The sequence below is a fragment of the Oxyura jamaicensis genome, chromosome 1 (genome assembly GCF_011077185.1).
Source record: "Oxyura jamaicensis isolate SHBP4307 breed ruddy duck chromosome 1, BPBGC_Ojam_1.0, whole genome shotgun sequence".
NCBI classification, from domain to species: domain Eukaryota; kingdom Metazoa; phylum Chordata; class Aves; order Anseriformes; family Anatidae; genus Oxyura; species Oxyura jamaicensis.
Genome location: NC_048893.1, coordinates 134,633,415 through 134,652,368, shown reverse-complemented (window position 1 = coordinate 134,652,368; position 18,954 = coordinate 134,633,415). Strand labels below are relative to the sequence as shown.

Sequence of the window (18,954 nt, the reverse complement as noted above, 5' to 3'; positions counted from 1 at the left end):
CCCAGCACAGAAGAGAGCCAAGAATACAAATACCAGGAAAGTAATTCAAAAATATTAGCCAATGTAAAAGCAAAACCCAAATCCCCTCTCACTTACACTGCCATCACCTATTTAACAGCACACTTTTGAGAAACTCCTCTCAGAAGGAGGGATGTGTGAGGCAGGGAAACACGGCTTCCTGCTGCCCCTGGACTATGAGAAGAAATACAGGATGGCACATTTTTTCCAAGCCCTTCCGCATGATTTCACAAAGATAAATCAGCATTTCTGGAACCAGGAGAACGTAACTAATTGCGTGCAGATTGTTACAAAAGCCTTGTTTTAAGGTCGCTCACAGCCTCGTTTGGTAATGTTGATTCGCATGCCTGGTGTTTGGTTGGCCAAGCCACCATTTCAGCACAGCAGTTCCCCGCTTTTGTATTCGATTATCTAGCAAGAGGTGAAAGAGGAAGAAGCTCCTTCCTGCCCAGCTCTGACACATCTGCAGACGTGGCAAGGGACCGGCTCTGCTCACCCTCCGCCCCTGGCACCAAGCAGCAGAGGCCTGAGAGCAGCAAGAAGGGCAGGGCCGCAGCAGCTCCTGATGCACAAGCCCTGGGACTTGGGCAGCAAAGATTTTCTTCAAGGTTGCTTCCCCCCCCCCCCCCCCCCCCCCCCCGCTTCCTTTTTGGCTGCTGCTGTCAATAATACCAGCTCCAAAAGACAAAAGTTATTTCTAATGTACAAACATGAATGGCTGGCAAAAACGGGTTTTGGTTTCCCCCCTCTCAAGTATCAGGAAGATTAAATTCAGGAAAGTAAAATTCCCAAGACACGAAACTGGATGGTTTTGCTTCCTTGAGACTCATTCAGTCTGAGTGAAATTACAGATGAAATTACTGGGCAGCAGCACTAACATTTTAGCAGACTCCCTTTTGGCAGAGAACATAAGAAATTTTGAAGACCTCCTTAAAAAATTCGTAAGCCAGTCTGATGAGGAGTTTACCTGAATGAGAACAAATTGAAACACCAGTTACTCTGATAATTGTAGTTACACAAGTCAATTTACCCAGGCTGTGAGGTTAACCTTCCTACTACATTCTTGTGATGCTGTGTTTTCAGCTTTACACCTACCTGAGGTCTTCCAGGATTGATTTTCTCAAGTAGAAGACCTGTACGAATTACTTTTGATTTTTTTCCCCCTTTTTGTTATCTTTGCATCATAACCTATCATTACAGCACTAAAGTCAAAACGCATTCCAGGAACATGTTTTCCTAGAAGTATTAACTTCTAAACAACTTAATAAACAAACAAACATTCATTATCTTTCATCCTCCCTCCAGGAGAAGGACTCCCACACACCTACATGCTGCTTAGCTAATTGTTGGTGTTTGATGAGCACACTCAGCTTCCGAACTGAGACAGCAGCATCTGGGCTGATACCCAGCCTCTTTTTCTGGATTTCAAAGCCAGCACACAAAAAAAACCCTGTCTCCTGTACAGGCAAGCTTCAGTCTTACAGTGCAAAGTCCCATCGCATCCAAAGGTAAGAGGCATCAATCACAGGGTTTTCTTTAGGGAAACTTTGTGTATGCTAGTGCAAGGTCCCTGACTAGCTTGAATTAATATCTTTTCCATTTCTGAAGGAGACGAGCACCAGCCTGACCTGCCCAGAAAAGCTTATGCTGCAGAGCTTACTGTGCTGTCTCCATGACATTTTGTCCACAAGACAAACAAAACAAGGAAAAGCACCAGACCTTGAAGCTCCTTTAGCGTTATTTACATTTTGATCTGACTTTGGAACTTGCTTATTATTCAGCAACATATTCAGACAAAAGGTGTGCTGATCTATCTTAAGTGTCATCATGCTGTACATTGCTCACAGTCAGGCAGTGGCATGGCACACAATACCCTGCTCAACATCGCTCTGGTATTTAGAGGTTAGGTCAATCCTAACAGCAATCAATACAAGTTTTCCACATCTCCATCCCTACAGAATAACGTAATTGCAACAGATTAATTCCAAACACATCAGAAAATGCCCAGCATGCATCTTTCAGCTTGCTCTTTAGGCCCTTCTGAGGTTTCAAACTATTTGGAATAATAATAATAAAAAGACATATATATACTTTCCCATAATCTCCTCCTGTTTATGTCTTTTGAACAGCAACAACAAATTAGAAGTTACCAGAAGAAAAAAAATAAAAAATAGAAAGTATAGAAAGTAAGGACTGAGAAATCAGAGGGTAGAGAAGTGTATTAACTCCACAATCACTATGAAAAAAATGAGGACTGCTGTAAAACAATTGCACTTTCAAGCTCAAAATTTTTAAAACGAAGACAAAAACAAACAAAAAAAAAAAGCCACAGCACCCAAATCCTAAGGAATTAAGAAGGCAGGAAAAAAAAAAAAAAAAAAAAACACAACCTCTGAGTTTTTAAGATTTCTCCCAGTGACAGAGTTTTGTGGGTTAAATTATTTTTCAAACAGAAGATCAAGAGACAACTCACAAATAAGTCTATAAATACCTAAAACAGGAAAACTATGGTAGATGATAGGAGATAACTCAAAGACGTCAGCAACAGCACCTGAGATCCAGAAGATGTAACTTGTAGCTGGCAACTAACTCTTAAAAAAGGGTAAAGCAAACGAACTTAAGCAACTGTAGGCTTCCTGAGACCTCCTTGTAAGTGCAGAAATGACCAAGCAGTTCCTTTTAAGCCTCTGCCACAAACATTTGGGCAAGACATCCCCCAGAAAAAGCCTCTAATGGCCTTCAGGATCTATCCATCTGAACTTTGGAAGGACACTGTTCTCAACAGGAACAGTTCAACCTCATAACTGGGCTTGGTAATCTACTTACAGATGAAAAATAAAGCCCTTCTCAACAACAACAAAAAAAGCATTTGATGAAAATCTTTGCTTGTTAGGTAAGATCAGTGTGCAGCACACGACTTGTGAGGAGCAGGGGGCCAGCACCACCTCCACGCTTGGTCAAAACCAAGCCACCTTGCTTACGGGCTGCTTGCACACACACACTGAACTCCAGCTTCACGTGGCATCTGGGAGACAGCTGTGCTAGAGGGAGCTGCAAGAGGTGCAGTGTATCTGCTTTTCACTTCTGCCTGAGGTTTCTCCTCCCAGTTTAACAAGGTTGCCAGAGTGCCCAGAGGTCGATGTGCTTCTCTCTTCTATACGTGCACTTTCTGGCATCTGGTTTCTACTGAAACCACGAGCTCCAGGAATTGTTGCAGATGCAGTAACATGCCTGGATCTTTGCTTGAATATCACACCATTTCTGTCAACCATGCGTGGCTTTAAAAACTACGCACGTCAGACCACAGGGACTCATCTGTATCTACACCAGTATCTTAAATACTCATCTCAACAAAAAAAGTACGTATTTAACCATGAGTTCTGAGCATACTTGAACTTTTAAAACAAGCACGAACCCATCAAAAATACAGTTATACTTCAGTCTGACAGCTGTGAAATCCACAAATGCATTTAAAAAGGGAAGTGATATAAATAAAAACTTCCTTAAAAAATATTTCGTATCCAAAAAACTGCAGAATCATGCGAAAGACTGAGATAAATAAGGGTGGCTTTAAATGAGTTACCAAAAAACTTCTGGATTACAGAAGCTCTAGAATATTTTATGATTTCACAGATGAGAACACTGGTTTATCTGTCTGAAGGCAGGTGCTGGGAGGGGATTCCTGTGTCTTTTTGCAGTCCACTGGACACATTTTTTCATTTTGTTTTTGAACAGATGCACTGCATCTCCAAGTGCTTGTGCATGTTCCCAGGCTCAAAATAAGACAAAGAGGAAGTCTGTCTGCACTTTAAACAGCACTTCCTTTGACACTGGCTCTTTTCTTTCCTGAGTCTCCAAAAGCATCTTTGAATTTTAAATTGAACCAGGAATCTTAAACTAAAGCGAGGATGGATACTGAAAATTACAATTGCAGTGCAATCTGAATTGAAATACGTTTACATGAGTTGCTTTGATTTTTAAAAATAGGCTCAAATAAGTTAATGAAAAGGAAATAAACCAGAGCTCACCCTACTTTATAGGGCAGGATACGATGATGAAAATCAGTACAGCAACTAAGGAAGGGGAAAAGAAGCATATCCTTCAAAAAAAGGAGGCACAAAGGTATTCAGCAGACCATCCACAGTAGGAGAGAAATTAAAATAGGGATAAACTTAAAAAGACAAGCGAATGATCTAATGAACTGGGACCTCGGCGATCTCCATAGGAATCCATGACAACTCTCCCACAGGAACAGGCTGGCTCTACGCAGCAGAAGTTCAGTTCTATCCCTATGGCAACGCAACATTTTTCTCATTTCTTCTGTTCCCTCGTGTCATTCTTCCATGTTATTGGCTCGCAGAAAATCGATTGAATCACTTTGCTATGAAGATAAATTGATTCAATATTCCTCATAACGTTCCAACTCAAGTTAAACCATGAGACCGAACACAAAAGGCCCTTATGAAGGCGAGAGCTAACAAAAGAAATTGATTTTCCCTTCCAAGAACAGTACAGCAACAACTGTGATGCTCACTTTTCTTTCAAACTTCCAAGATCTCTTTCAAAATTTTACTTTTAGTTTTATTTTAACTTAAGTATGCTTCAAAACTGGCAGCTGATCACCTGCGGATCTATCAGTTCAGACTGAGCAGAAGCGCTTTTAACAAACTGATAACTGAACTGCTTCAGAGAATAGCAAGCTGCTGGACCTGTCCCATCTGAATGCTCTTTTTCAGTGCTCTGATGGCAGGACCTGCCTTTTTGCGAAGGGGATTAATGCAGTGTGGGCTTGGGGTGTTTTTTTTTCAGGATTGGAGCTCCTCTCCGTTCCTAAGCAACAGATTTGCATAAACTGAGGGAGCAAAGAAAAACTCCTTTCACATCATTTACTGACCCACCTTATTAAAGTAAGGGACAGAAGGAAGCAAACGGCAGCTGGCAGTCCTTTCTGCAACAGACCTGACATGCAGTTCAACTTTCATAAAGTCAGTATTTGGGATAAAGAAGGCTCAGGAAGTGTAAAAAGGAAAATAAAAAATAAAAACCCACAAGACTGAATTATCCTACCCCGGCAGCACAGCAAACCCCAGAAGAACGGTCACGTAACAGCAGCAGTTAATTCAGTATCCGGCTCTTGGGGGGTGGCTCATGCTACTGCCCTGGCATTGCAAGGGTGCAGAGGAGGAAACAGGCAAAAGCAGGCAAACCCTTCTTCATTAAGATAGCCCACTTTTATCCCCTATAGGTAAGTAGCTCATAATGTTGTTATTTACACCTCTGAATTCCCATTTCTTTACGCAATGCCCACACTCTGACCGTCCAACTGAGGCCCAGATGCTCAGCAACAGCATCCTCAGCCCTTACAAACTCGGTGTGGTGCCAGATGCTCGGGGAAGAGGCCGCAGCGCCGTGCGTGGAACCCAAAACCCACGCTGCCATGACTCAGGACCGTCCCTCCCTCCCCACCACAGCACCACCAAGGTCAGGAGGACGCTGCCGCCAACGCCGCGGTCACCGAGACGAAGCGGCCGGCTGACACAGCGAGCAGGCAGCTGAGAATCAGTCACACTTGCAGGCATCCCCCCTCCAGGGCTACCAGCCTCCTGCCGTGTTCTTGTGGCCTAGCAAGTCAGCGCAAGGGAAGTTTTATCTCTTTGTGCCGGGCCAGCAGCAGCACGTGGCTGGGCGCACGCTGCTCCTAGAGCAGCGGTACCTGCAGCAGACAGCTCACAGTTGTTAGGTATTTCAGCAGGCGGCCCGGCAAGAACTACACACACAGCACTGCTGCACATCCTGGAGCCCTGCAGGAGAGATGCGACATCCTGATGATCAAACCTAGGGCCGAATCCTAGCCCCCACACATGAATCTCGAGTGCAGTGTGACCCACACTCTTCAAAACAGGAACCTGATTCTGCTCGTTGCCTCCTGTTTTGTTTATAAATCCCTAATGAGGGCATGGCAGGGGCCCAGCCCTGCAATTCCTCACCCCGAAGGAATCCCACGCATGTGGACAAGGAGGGAGGGTCTGTCACTGCGGCCCGGGCTGTGGCACACAGCTGCTCTGCACCACAGGAATTCACAGGTGTTTTCCTCGGTTTGGTTTATCTGTGTAAGTAAGCCTAAAGCCCAAGATACAAGCCTTCTGTTTAAATAATAATAATTTAAAAAACATACCCACTACTAGCGGGGCTAGATGGCTGAGGAGGCCTGTGTTGATTTTCTCATTAATTCTTACCAAGCTGACTGTGTGAATATGAAATTAAAAAAATACATGAATCTTAAACTTACACACATATTAAAACCCCTTCTGCAGTATTTGGCGTCTCCTCAGGGTAGAAGGAAGTTGAAGCTCTGACTATCCTCTCACTCTAGGTTAGGTTCTGCTGCACTCATTTCCCTCACCCCTTTAACACTCTCTGACGCTAAGTCTTTGAATTGCAAGAAGTGCTACTTAGGTTTTGCTGTCCTTTGACTTCCAGTTCTTTCTTTTTACTGCTTCTTGGCTAACTCCCCTTCCCTTTTTCATGTGCTTTTCCTCTCACACAGTTCACTCCTCCCCTGTTGGTTTGGTCTTCTCTTCTTGTTTCGCTGCGTTGGGCATTTTGCTGTATCTCCTGCAGCTACTCTCAACGTGCACGTTTTCCATATTTATGTTTCAAATTCTTCCTGCTGCCGCAGGAGCTCTGTAAACCAGCTCCTGCTCTGCCACACAGATGTGTTAGGAGGCAATGCTGCTTGGTGTTGCTTTGGGAATGCCTAAAACCTAGCACGTCAGCTGAGCACTAAAGCACAGAACTTCGGGCATACTCAGCAGCTGTGAGAAGCCCTCTTGTTTCTTAGCAAGGAGAAGATTCCCAATGCAAGGATTCTGTGAAGAACAAGGAAGAGAACAGCAAGAACCACCATGACCCCAGAAAGAAGAGGAGAAAGTGGGTGTGCATTCCTCAGACACAGCACCTTTCGTCCTGTGGAAAGACTGCTGGCACACGTTACTTATGCACTGCCTCTTTCACATGGGTTTGGTGGGTTATCCTTTTTTTTTTTTTTTGGGGGGGGGGACAACACATTGCTGCTATTTAATCAAAAGAGGGTGCATCTGCACACACACGTTGAAAGCAGTAGGTAGGATGCTGGGTAGAGCAGCAGTCTGCCATGCTACAGGTGAGGGAAATGACCCACAGGGACTGAACGACTGACCAAGCCTGGATGGAGTCTTTCCACTTCAGTCCAAGCAATAGTACAACCCCTCTTGTTAAGCAAACTGCTTATTTAAGCATGTAAGGTCTTGAACCGTGCTTTGGTTTCACAAGATCAGGGGCCAGGGTGGGGAAGAAAACATTGCTTTCCTCCAGGGAGAGGGGGATGCACTCTCTTCAAGTCATTTTCCAGACACGGCTTCTGGAATCACTACCTAGCATATCAACTCTTAAGACTCATGTCAGAGAATCACAGAATGGTTTGGGTTGGAAGAGACTTGGGTTGGAAGATCACCCAATTCCACCCCCCTGCCATGGGCAGGGACACATCCCACCAGACCAGGTTGCCCAAAGCCCCATCCAGCCTGGCCTTGAACACCTCCGGGAATGGGGCATCCACAGCTTCTCTGGGCAGCCTGTGCCAGGGCCTCACCGCCCTCTGAGTGAAGAATTTCTTCCTCATCTCTAATCTAAATCTACCCTCTTTTAGTTTAAAACCATTACTCCTTGTCCTGTCACTCTGTGACAGAGTCCGTCCCCGGCTTTCCTGAAGGCCCCCTGTAGGTACTGGAAGGCCTCTATGAGGTCTCCCAAGAGCCTTCTCTATGTCCTAACATAGTGCTGGCTTTGAAAACTGTTTTTTCCTAAAACCAACAGCATTATTTATTTTTCTTATACTTTATACTGTATTTGTTCATAAGAGCATTACAGAGACTCACCACTGATGACCATTTGTATAAACAGACATCTAAAAAGCCTAAGTCTACACTTTCTCTAAAATATTATGGTGCCTTTAGGTGGGGAAAGGGGAGGGGAAAAGGCATTTTATGCTCCAATTGAGTAATTCTTGGCTTTAAAAACTTGTTTGGTCGTCCTATCACCTCCCGATCAGCACTCCTGAAAAGCAGACCTGCAGAAACCACTCCTGTGAGAGGCTTGCTGAGGGGAACACCACTAAGCTGAAAAAAAACTAATTCCCAAAGTCCGGCCCAACTACGGCGTACTTGTGCGATGCACTCCACAACGCGTCGAGTCACGGCTTCATGAGTGAGGAGCACTAACCAAACGAGCAAAGGGGGACATCCCAGCCTGCTGCCCTCAGGTAAAATGAATACCCTTCACCTCTTGTGAAGGGTATTCATTTTAAGCTGTGCCAGGGCACCTCTCCCAGCAACGTGCCTGCAGGACCAGGGAGCAGCTGCCCAGCTCGGGGACCATCACATTTGCCTTTACTTCTCTCACACACCTCCTGAGAAGAGATGCAAGTCGCATCAGTGCATCATACGTTCATTTTATCACTGCAAAGACAGATGATGTTGATTAATGTGAGTACTCTTAAAATGAGAAACCAATACACACTGCGAGCTCTCAGTGTTAGGCAGCAAAGCACACCCCTGAGCCCTGTAAATGAAACGTCAGCCTCTAAGGCCAAATAATAGCACAGAAGAAACCTAAGCTGATGTCTGTAGCTTAAAATACAAGTAGTGCCATTACTAAATTCTCAGTGCATTTTTATGGGGATACAACCATATTTCACAATTTTGAAATGTCCTTCTTTGGTGTTCCTGTGCCAGAGCTGCACACATCCACAAAAAAAGCCAAATGTAGGTGGTTTTATTCATATAGTCAAGTAACAACGTAGTCCAAAAGTACCAAAATACCCCAAAAGAATAAGGTCTTTAGTCTATCAGAGGCCACATTTAACACGTTATATATTCTAAATATCAGGAGTTTCCAAACCCATCCTATTTACTTCTTGCTCTCAAATTACCAAGTGATCTAATCGAGAGCACGTCCAAGGGGAAACTCAGAAGCATTTAAATGAATCACATTCCCATGTGCACGCATGGATCCATCCGAACCACTTCGCTGGCCATTTGTGCTCAGTTTGTGTCAAGCTCCTGCAGAACCCCTACAGAAACAAGCTCTTAATGCAGTTCCTGAATAATTGCCTACTGAGTTGGGGCTTGCCATAGTAACTACAGCTGTTTAAAAATATATAGACAACAAAAATTCAGAAACTCTCCCTGTCACTGCTTCAAGAGAAGCCAAGTCAGTCATATCTTGACTTCTGATTCACTACGGTGTAACACACTGCCCAACATTAAAGTTTACTTTTACTTGTTGGTACAGTGTAGGAACCACATTAAGAATTTGCCCCGAGAATGCGGAGCAATGACTGTAAAATAAAATTGTCTTGACTCATACATAAACGCATGTGGAAATTATCCTAAAATTAATTTTCTCTGGTATAACACTGCAAGTGATTCCAGCAGCTTTCTGGCCAAGCGATGAATAAAACTGAATCCACGAAAAGGAGCTTTGTAAGGGTTTTTTGTTCCGTCTTATGTAACTTTGTAGATCCAGTACAACTGCTCTGAAGTCTCCACTCTTTAAACAAGCCTTGATCTGAATGTCTCAGAAGTCTTTCAGGAAAAAAGCAAAGACAAAAATATATAAACAAAAATAACCTGCTTCTCCAAATCATCAGACTTTTATGAAAAGATCATGACGCCTGCTCTTAGGAAGCTGTCACCTGCCAAGATACCTCTCTCTCAGAGAGAATAAACAAAGCATTAAACAAAACTAAGCAGCATATAAGACAAACATCTAATATAATCATGCAGCTAGAATGGATACCTGTTAATTATTTAATTATACTTTAAGGTCTATGTAGTGGGTCAAGAGAGATTCTGGGTTCAAGTCTAGGGGCAGATTTCCACCTACAGCAAACTGAAAAAAAGAGCATTTTGTTAACAAATGCTTTAGACAGCGTATGTACATCGAACACTGAAGAACTACAACTTTTTGTAAGTCAAACAGGCATTCAGGAGTTAAGAAACGAAGAGTATGGACTGTCTGTGGAACGTTCCCTTTCTCATAACGTGGATTTTTAAAAACAATTTTCACAATTCAAAGCCCTTTAATAGATAATACACTATTCAGACCTCAGAAGAGGTCTGAGCACATCTCGAGCACTGCTCCACTCTCCTCATCGCCCTGAACAGGAGCTGACCAAACCCAAGATCTGCAAACAATGCGGTCTTACCCTTCTTCATCAGTGATGAAGCTTAGGGGAGGCCCTGGGTTTTTGTTTGTTTTTTTTGTTGTTGCTGTTTGGGGTTGATTTGCTTACGATTCTGGGAGGTTTATCATTTAAAATTAAGGAAAAAAATCCGGTGCAGTGATCTGAAACCCAGAAATTACAGGGATATTCTATCAATTGCATCATTATCCTTTAAAGGAAAAAAAAAAAAATGAACTGCACATTTCCTCGAGCAAGCTTTGATGATGCTGCACTTGAGCCTTCCTGCTGTACCCCGATATTCTGCAGGCTGTTCCCGAGTATCTCCTCCTCCTCCTCCTCCCAGGAAGCCACAGAAACGCCGTCTGCCTGTACCAGCCAGGCTTCACGGACCTGTTGTTTGGGAACGCTAGAAAGTCTTTTACATTAGGTCAGCAGGAAAGAAACAAGAAGAGTTTTTGAAAGGGTAAAAAGCAGGAGTTAGGTAAAAGTAAGAAGCAAGAACCTTTGTGAGGACTGGCAGCACGGTTTTGATCACAGACCGACCGTACAGGCTCAGCCTGTGCATAAAGCAGTTTGTATACACGCAGCTGATACCAACTTAAGCCAGAAAACAGAAAGTTATCTTAGGGTATTATTAGAAGCTCCGCTCTGAAAAGCACGCTGACCAGGGACACCGCACGTGGAAGTTTTCAGTAAGTTAATGCAATTGTGACAAATAAGAGGAATGCAGTAAGGACGTTGCTCATTAGGGAGGCTAACCTAAGTTTTGCATGTCCCACAGTTTACAGCAGCGTGCTGTAGGACCGTGTAATTAAGGAGAAACCCTTCCAGGCAGCTTTCCTTCCCAAAAAGGGAGCCACCACTCGGGGCAGACTCCAAGACGACTTCCCTGTAGCATAAATAACAATTTACATGTCTAAATGCTACTCAAACCTATCATCAGACGGCGCAGGGATAAAAAAGCAAGGCAGCCAGAGCTTACCAAAAGGTGCAGGCGCTTCACGGAGCTGCTGAGGAGCTAGAGGAATACCTCAAGGGGCGAAAGAAATACTCGAAGGGATGACATGCGACTGTCGGAAACACATCCCAGGTGTGTGTACGAGACGTCCGAGAGCAGCGCACCAGCACCCACATGCCCCTTTATCCCACTGTTTTCACTGCAACATCGCTCCTTTAACTGGACAAAGCTCGGCTTCCCCAAAAGCCCTGCTCTGTGGCCGCAGACCGACGGGATCGCCTCCCCGATGGGAAGAGCAGGGGGAACTCGTACGCGATTTTCGCTCGCTCCTGAGGGGCTTCCCCCACCCAACCCGCTAGGGGACAACCCAGGAAGCAAAACCCGAGCGATCCCCGCGGCACCAACCGACGGGTCGCGGTTGCCGAGGCGAGAGTGAGGAGTTTTCACACGAAAGGAGAAAAAGGCCGGCTTCTAGGCGCCCACCCGCGAGCAGGAGGCGCAGCCCGCCGCACTGCGAGAAACGGGGACGCCACGAAAACGAAGTAAAATAAACTAAAACCCCCCCACGCGAGTTTACCGCCCGCCGCGGGCGGAAGGGGCACGGCGCCCCTAAGCCGGGCAGGGGGCGAGGCCGCACCCGAGGCGCCGCCGCCGGGGCCCGCAGCCCCGGGCCGGGCCGCCCCGCTCCGCGGCCCGGGGAGGCTCTGCCGCCCCCACCGCTCTCACCCGCTGGGCGCTGCCGGCTCCGGAGGGCCCGGCCCGGCTCCAGGAGACCGAGGAGGGGGGCTTCAGGCGGGCGGCTCCGCTCCTGGGCCGCGCCGGGCGGGGAGTTTCCTGCCTGAGTCACCGGGAGCTGGAGCCGCGCAGGGAAACACCCTTCCTGCCGCTCCAGCTCCTCCTCCTCGTCCCAGCGCCATGGCCTTTTCTCCCTGCCCGGCCCTTCGGTTCGGCCTCCTCTGACGAGATGAGGGTGGTGGTTGGAGCTTGTGTTGTGTTTGCACACAAAACGGCAGCGCCCGCCCCGGGGCCATACTCAGAGAGAGCCTGGGCCAGCACCAGCCCCCCAGTGCCACCCCCGTGTGGAAAATTAACGCCTGGGTTTCTTTATTTTCCTTCCGCTTTACCTCGCTGGCAGTAAGGATCACGGATCTAACCTGGAAGAACGAGAGGGGAGGCACCAGAAAACCCCTTAAAGATATTTCCTCCAGGTGGTGCTCACGTACGGCCCTCGTCCCGGCTGGCACGCCACGGCTAATGGGAACTAAAACCAGGAAAACCCAGAACAGCGACTTGCACTGCGTGCTGACAACCTCCCGGCTGTATCTTTCGGTGGACTTGCTCCTTTTAAAAGCTGCTCACATTTTTTTCCACTTCACGTTCGCCTATTTCAAGTTCAGGTTCTTCAAGATTCATCAGATCAACGTGGATGCTCTACCACAACGTGAAACTGCTTCTGCATTAAAGTTTGTCAAAACTGCTCTATTTTATGTTAGACAGAATCCAACGCAGTATATATATACGAGTTACTAATAATGTAGAGCTTGGAAACTTCCAAACAATTTAGAGTTTTCCTCAAAGCCTATTCGCTTTTAGTGTGCCTGCAGTAAGTCGCATCCAACATTTACTCTTGAAAATTTGCTGCAAGCATTAGCCAACTGCACAGTATTGCTGTAGCAAGCGCTTTTATGTCTCTGCTTTCAACAGCTGTTAGCAGGACACTGTGTCACTGCTGGGATTTTGTGCTGAGAACAATTAATTATTCCTTTACTTGATTTTTTCCAAATGACTTACCACTGTACTAAGTTTCCTTAAACAGCCTTTTTTTCTGCAATATCTTCTACAAGGAAGCCTTTGGAAAGTGGGAATAAGTTGCTAAGCCCCATTATTATCATTACTTCAAGTACCGTCTTATCACATTATTCCACCCACTCCACATCGTCAATTCCAACAGCCTGTGGAGAAATTACACATCATTTCAAAATGTTATTGTTACCGTTTCACCACCTTGCTGACGTATCTCCAGAGTCCTGTTTTTTCCAGTGCTGCATTCAGTGCTAGTCTATTCATCTATGCAAGTTTCTTTTCTAGGACAGGGCTGCTGCTTCTCTGTATGTTTCCATAATGTACTTTGAGCGCATACATCGAATGAATTTCACCCATCACAGTTCCCGATCAGCCTAGCTCCTAAACCCAGACCAGTGAAAACTGTAGAACACAAGAACGAGATGCTTCAGTTTCTGGACCTAGACCCTCTTCCACAAAGCACTCTTGGGGCAATGTTGTTAAAACAGAAGTTAAAGTTGTTGAAGAACAACGTTTCACCTTCATAATGCAGGATTGGGTCCTGCGTGAGTGCAAACTGACAACAGCTTTGTCTTAATGCAGCCACTTGGTCTACAGCAGCATTGAGACAGTAGTTCCCAAGCCACTATGGAGCAGCAAGGGAGACTTGAAGTACAATTTTTCTAGACATAGAACTTGCTCCGAAGCTATAAGGTCCCAGTGAGCTCTGATCAGTGGTGGCTTGCCCCCAAATGAGTGCCACTCCTTAGTGCTCCTGTGCAAGACTGCCGCTGCAGCTCCCAGAAGTGTGACTTGCCAAAGTCACCTGCTGCCAGGAGCGGCTGCTTTGCATGAAAGCAAGACACTGCCAAGAGGCACCACACTGTCCTAGCAATAACAACTTACCCTAAGGATTGGCTGAGCCCCGGGTCTTCCCATGCTCCTTCTAGAGCCATTGAGTCAGCCTAGGAGCTGCTTCCCCACTACTGGAGCAATCTGCTCCTTATTGACATTTCCATACCCAAGTTTATGCCTATCCGTGAGGTCAGGTAAAACATACTGATGATAACTGATGATGATACGCAGCTTCTCTGCATATCTAGAGGTCCTGGTCAGGCCTCACCTGGAGTACTGTGTCCAGTTCTGGGCTCCCCGATACAAAAAAGGCAGGGACCTCCTGGAAAGAGTCCAGAGGAGGGCCACAAAGATGATACGGGGCCTGGAGCATCTTCCCTATGAGGACAGGCTGAGAGACCTGGGTCTGTTCAGCCTGGAGAAGAGGAGACTGAGGGAGATCTTATCAATGTCTACAAATATCTGAGGGGTGGGAGACAGCAGGAGGTAGCTAACCTCTTCTCAGTGGCTTGTGGGGATAGGACAAGGGGCAATGGCCGCAAGATAGAACACAGGAAGTTCTGCACCGACATGCAAAAGAACTTCTTCATGGTGAGGGTGACGGAGCACTGGAACAGGCTGCCCAGGGAGGTTGTGGAGTCTCCTTCTCTGGAGATATTCAAGGCCCGTCTGGACGCCTACCTGGGCAGCCTGCTCTGAGGAACCTGCTTTGGCAGGGGGGTTGGACCCGATGATCTTTCAAGGTCCCTTCCAACCCCTACAGTTCTGTGATTCTGTGATGTGCTGAGATCGATAACACCAACGTTCCCGACAATTTGTGTACCTTACACCTACATCAGATGAACCGTAGATATTACGGTAGCAACAAGCTTAATCCAATTCTCTGTACATTAGACGAAGCCTTTGAACAAAGCACTATGCTAGCCACAGACACCCACAAATCTATTTCCTGAACTCCAGCTGGTTTCATTGTTCTGAATTCCTTTCTTTGGGCTTTACAGTATTTATGCAAGGTCTATGAAAGAAAATCTTCTGTGGGAGCCCACAGGAATCCACAGAAGATTTCCGTTCCATGTGAATGAAGAGGTTTGACAGGAGCCTTGGGGTCCTGCCTACATATGTCTGAAATGCTTATATACTCTCCAGTTTTGCACCTTTCCATTTGGATATTTTAGCAACTAAGCTTAACAGCATATCCATCTATCCATTTGGCTTTTATCAGCTGAGCCCACAGAGATCTCTTCATCCTTGGAAACGAAGATAGACAGCACAGGAAACAGTCATGATTCAACACAGAAAGGTTTTTATGAAGCCAAGATGGGCAATGGCCACAATGACCCCAAGACAGGACATCGTGCAGAACTACAAAGTTGTCTGTAAATCAATTAAATAAACCCATGCACCTGGCAAATCATCAGCCACTTGTCCATACTCAAGAGAAATGGAGATTTTTGGCAGAAGAGGTCAGTACAGACTTCATTTTCTGTCAGACATGGCCAACAATTTGTAGCACAGTAGGACTATGAACATACTCCATGCTCCCACACCACATAACACAAGCCCGTAGCTTCAGCTCTCAGGACGAGATAGGCACGGCGCTTGGAGAGTTTAAGCGGAAGAGACTAATCAGAAAGCAACAACTGTCTCAAAAGACCTCGATGAGCAGAGAGCTCAGAAAGCAAGAACCTGCCCCTGGCAGGAAGCCTGGCCAGCTTGCAGAAAAATCTAACTCTTTCCATCACCACAGCCAGCAACTATCCACAAGGCCTTAGGCAAATACAAAGTGAGCTGGTCACCCACACCTACCTCTTAACTCCAGAAAAGCAATTCTTACTCGTTAGAGCACGTTGCCAATGGCACAGCAGCCAACAGCAAGTACACCACACATCCGTTAAGTACCCATCAGCACATGAGATGAGATGAGCAGCTCTCTGGTTCCAATTTCCTTCAGACTGCTGAATGGCACTACCTCAAGTGGATCTGAGCAAGTGGTGTTTCCCAGTTCTGCTTTCCAACTCCTTGACACACTAGACAAAAGTTCTGTTGCCCCTGAGGGGCAGTCCTCAGAGGGATTTAACTCTGTATCCGTATAATGCCCCCCCGTCTCCCCGCTCTTTCCAAGCGTGCTGCACACTGTGCTGCCAATCATGCCAGAGTCCACCCACCAACTCCCTGACAGACCTGAATGAAAACAAAACCCTTGATTCATTTATAAATTACATGGATCTGGCTTCCACATGAAATCAGTACCTAAGACTAGGGCACATTTGCTATGCAATTCACCTTTCAAAACGTATCAAAGATTTCAATAAACTCTGTAAAAGCATTACGTTTTTGTTTTGGCAAACTACCATCAAGGCACAAGGCACTCTGTTACGGATTCAGCATTACAAGATAAGAGGCTGCCTTCCCCAGATAAATAGTTGTGTTCTTCCAGCTATGTACTATGTCAGGAAATCACATTAACAGTAGCAATACATCCAACTTTGTCACCCTTATTAGCTTAACACACACAAGTATTTTGTTTGCTGTTTCTGGGTCACATGCTCTATCATGCAAGCCACAGCCCCAAATCCCTTGCTTGGCCTCTCTGGATTCACTTCTTCTAACCCCCCATCCCCACTTCCCAGTCTTCATCCCAGCCCTGCCCCTCTCTGGCTGGTCATTTTATTAACCATCTAGGCACCATGACCTGTGATCCTATAAAGCCTTCCCAGCGATAAATGCAGTGCAGCCCCTGCACGATGCAATAAATAGGAACTGCAAAAATGCAGGAACGTCTTCCCGTAAGTGTGCAAAAAGAATATGGGAGGAAAGCTGGAAAACACTTAGATCTGTACAGTTAATAAAACTAAAAAGCTGCCTGGGGGAATTTCTTCCATTTTTAATCACCCTGCAATTTAGAGATGCTATCTTTAACCCACGCTACCAAGGAAACCACGCAATCAACAACTGCTTGCTGACTTTTTTGATATCAGTAGTATGACACAAGCAAAGGTCCTCAAGGACCTAGTGGTTAATTACAAGGTTATTAAAACTAAACAACAAAGAAAGCATTAAGAGAATTTACAAAATCTGTGCTAACATGGGACCTAGATAAGACAGAAGGTCACGAGAAATAAACGGAGAAGGAAGAAAAGTATTGTGACAGATAAGGGCCTCTTTGCTGTAACTTCTCACTGAGTGCGCCCAGAAGATAAAGAAGAAAAAAATAGATGTTGAAATAAAGCACAGATTCAACTGTGACAGCACCCTGTAACACAGTGTGCTTTCTTCCAAACACTTCAGACATCAGTTGTAACATCTTACCCTGAATATTATGATCTTTCCTAATACCACGTAGCCAAATCCTCATTTTTAAATACCCAAATCCATGCTTGTTATCCACCGACATCCGTGCTGCTTTATAAAACCATTCACGTCTCCCTTGTACATCACTCAGGTACTTATTTTTATTTTTCAAAAACCCAAGCAGGCCTTCTCGTGCCTCAGCACAAAATTGGATAATTTGGCTGAGAGTAGGGTCTAAACAGTCTTTCTAGTTTCAGTTTCTCTAGGATGAGAATACCCTGGTTATGACTATAAATCAGATGTTTCTTCTTCAATAATTCATTAAGACATTTTCCCCATATTCAAGCATGTTTTTAAATGATAAAATTACTATTTCTTATTCACACTCTTTAGATCAGCCATGTTTAGGTCAAAGAACGTACCTCTTCTTATTTCAATACAGACCAGCCCTTTGAGGTATGAAAGCAGCAACCATCAGCTCGAAAACAGAACTTATAAAAGCAATCCCATGAAATTTTAAAGTCTGCCACCTAGTGGGCTTTTTAAATTTAATTTTAAATTAGAAGATCCCCTTAGAAGCTTAAAAATTCAGTTTTCAGATGCTTTGCCTTTTTTTATGCTTTCCTTTGTTAGACTTAATCATTTACAAAACAAAAGACTACATCAGAACCCCCTCAAATCTAAACACAAGTGCAACGAATCAGGCCTAGCTTTTCTAACATTTCTGCAATTGCTTACTTGAAATCCTAAAAGTGCAAGTGAGGCACGCTCAAACACTGTCTCCTTGTCAAAGAGAAGGATCTAAAATTTAAGATTCAAATCAATTCATAGGTGACTGACAGAAGCAGGAATTTGGAAACAAGGTTAAAAATGTCCAGAACTAATGGACATGGGATGTGATCCAAGGAACAGCACTGCTGTGAAAATCAGAAATCAGAAAATGTTACTCAGAAATTTGAGCAAACAAATAGCTAAAATACCCCCAAGCTTCACCAAAAGAGTATTACTGCCACACAAAAAGCTAAGCATGGAGGATGTCTGTGACTAGAATCAGCCAACACTGCAAGAGCTAGATTTTACACTGTGGTTTTATGATGACAGAAGAGCAAGTCCCTATTGGAAAAGCTGGCTGAGAAATAAGGAGCAGGCACCACCCACCTCCAAAGTACACAGAGGTCTCTCCACAGAATGCAAGGCTAATTTCCTAGGAGGAAACTGGGTGAAACAGCTATTTCACTATATTTCACTAGCATTTTACTTACAAAATAAGTAAGAGCTGTAAAGTAATTTACTACCAATCAGTTCCATCTACATGAAGGGCTGAAGGATTTTTTTTTTTTTCCCAAATCTCATTAGTATTAGCCAGGGCAAGTCTATGGAAAGCAGGAATTTCCCTGAAGGTAAAGGTAATCGCTGTACAGAAAGGAGAAATAAAGCAACTGCTTCTTAGATTTTTAAAAGCATAGAGTACATGACATACTCAAAAAGTAATGGGACAGTGCATACAAGTGCTGAACTTTCTAGTACAAGTATACTTTTAAAAACTAGTAGTGCACACTTTTCAAGCACACTTTATTGAAGTATATATGCTGTCTCTGCATGCGATACGTTACGTGGAATTCCAAACAAGAACCAGTCATGATAAACTAGAAGCACAAATTACTTTTGTTAGTAGCTGTCCTATCACACAAAACGCCCTCTTGGAAAACTGTCATGTGGCCGCAGAGGATAATACAAAATGTTCTCTATAAAGCAAAACCTCCACTCAGTCAAAAAAAGAACATGCTACAGGATAGTAAAAAGTTTCCTAGCGTTATATTAGAAA

At 44.9% G+C, this 18,954-nt stretch overlaps 1 protein-coding gene across 2 annotated transcripts in view; it reads right to left on the bottom strand.

Moving 5' to 3' along the window:
- Positions 1-12,123, bottom strand: part of CYFIP1 (cytoplasmic FMR1 interacting protein 1) — a 68,783-nt gene extending 56,660 nt beyond the window's left edge. Inside the window, exon 1 of one of the 2 annotated variants that reach the window (XM_035315023.1) lies at positions 11,928-12,123. The gene's annotated coding sequence lies outside the window, so the exon portion shown is untranslated. The remainder of the gene's footprint in view (positions 1-11,927) is intronic. The other variant, XM_035315014.1, reaches the window with a different exon arrangement.
- Positions 12,124-18,954: the final 6,831 nt, after the last annotated feature.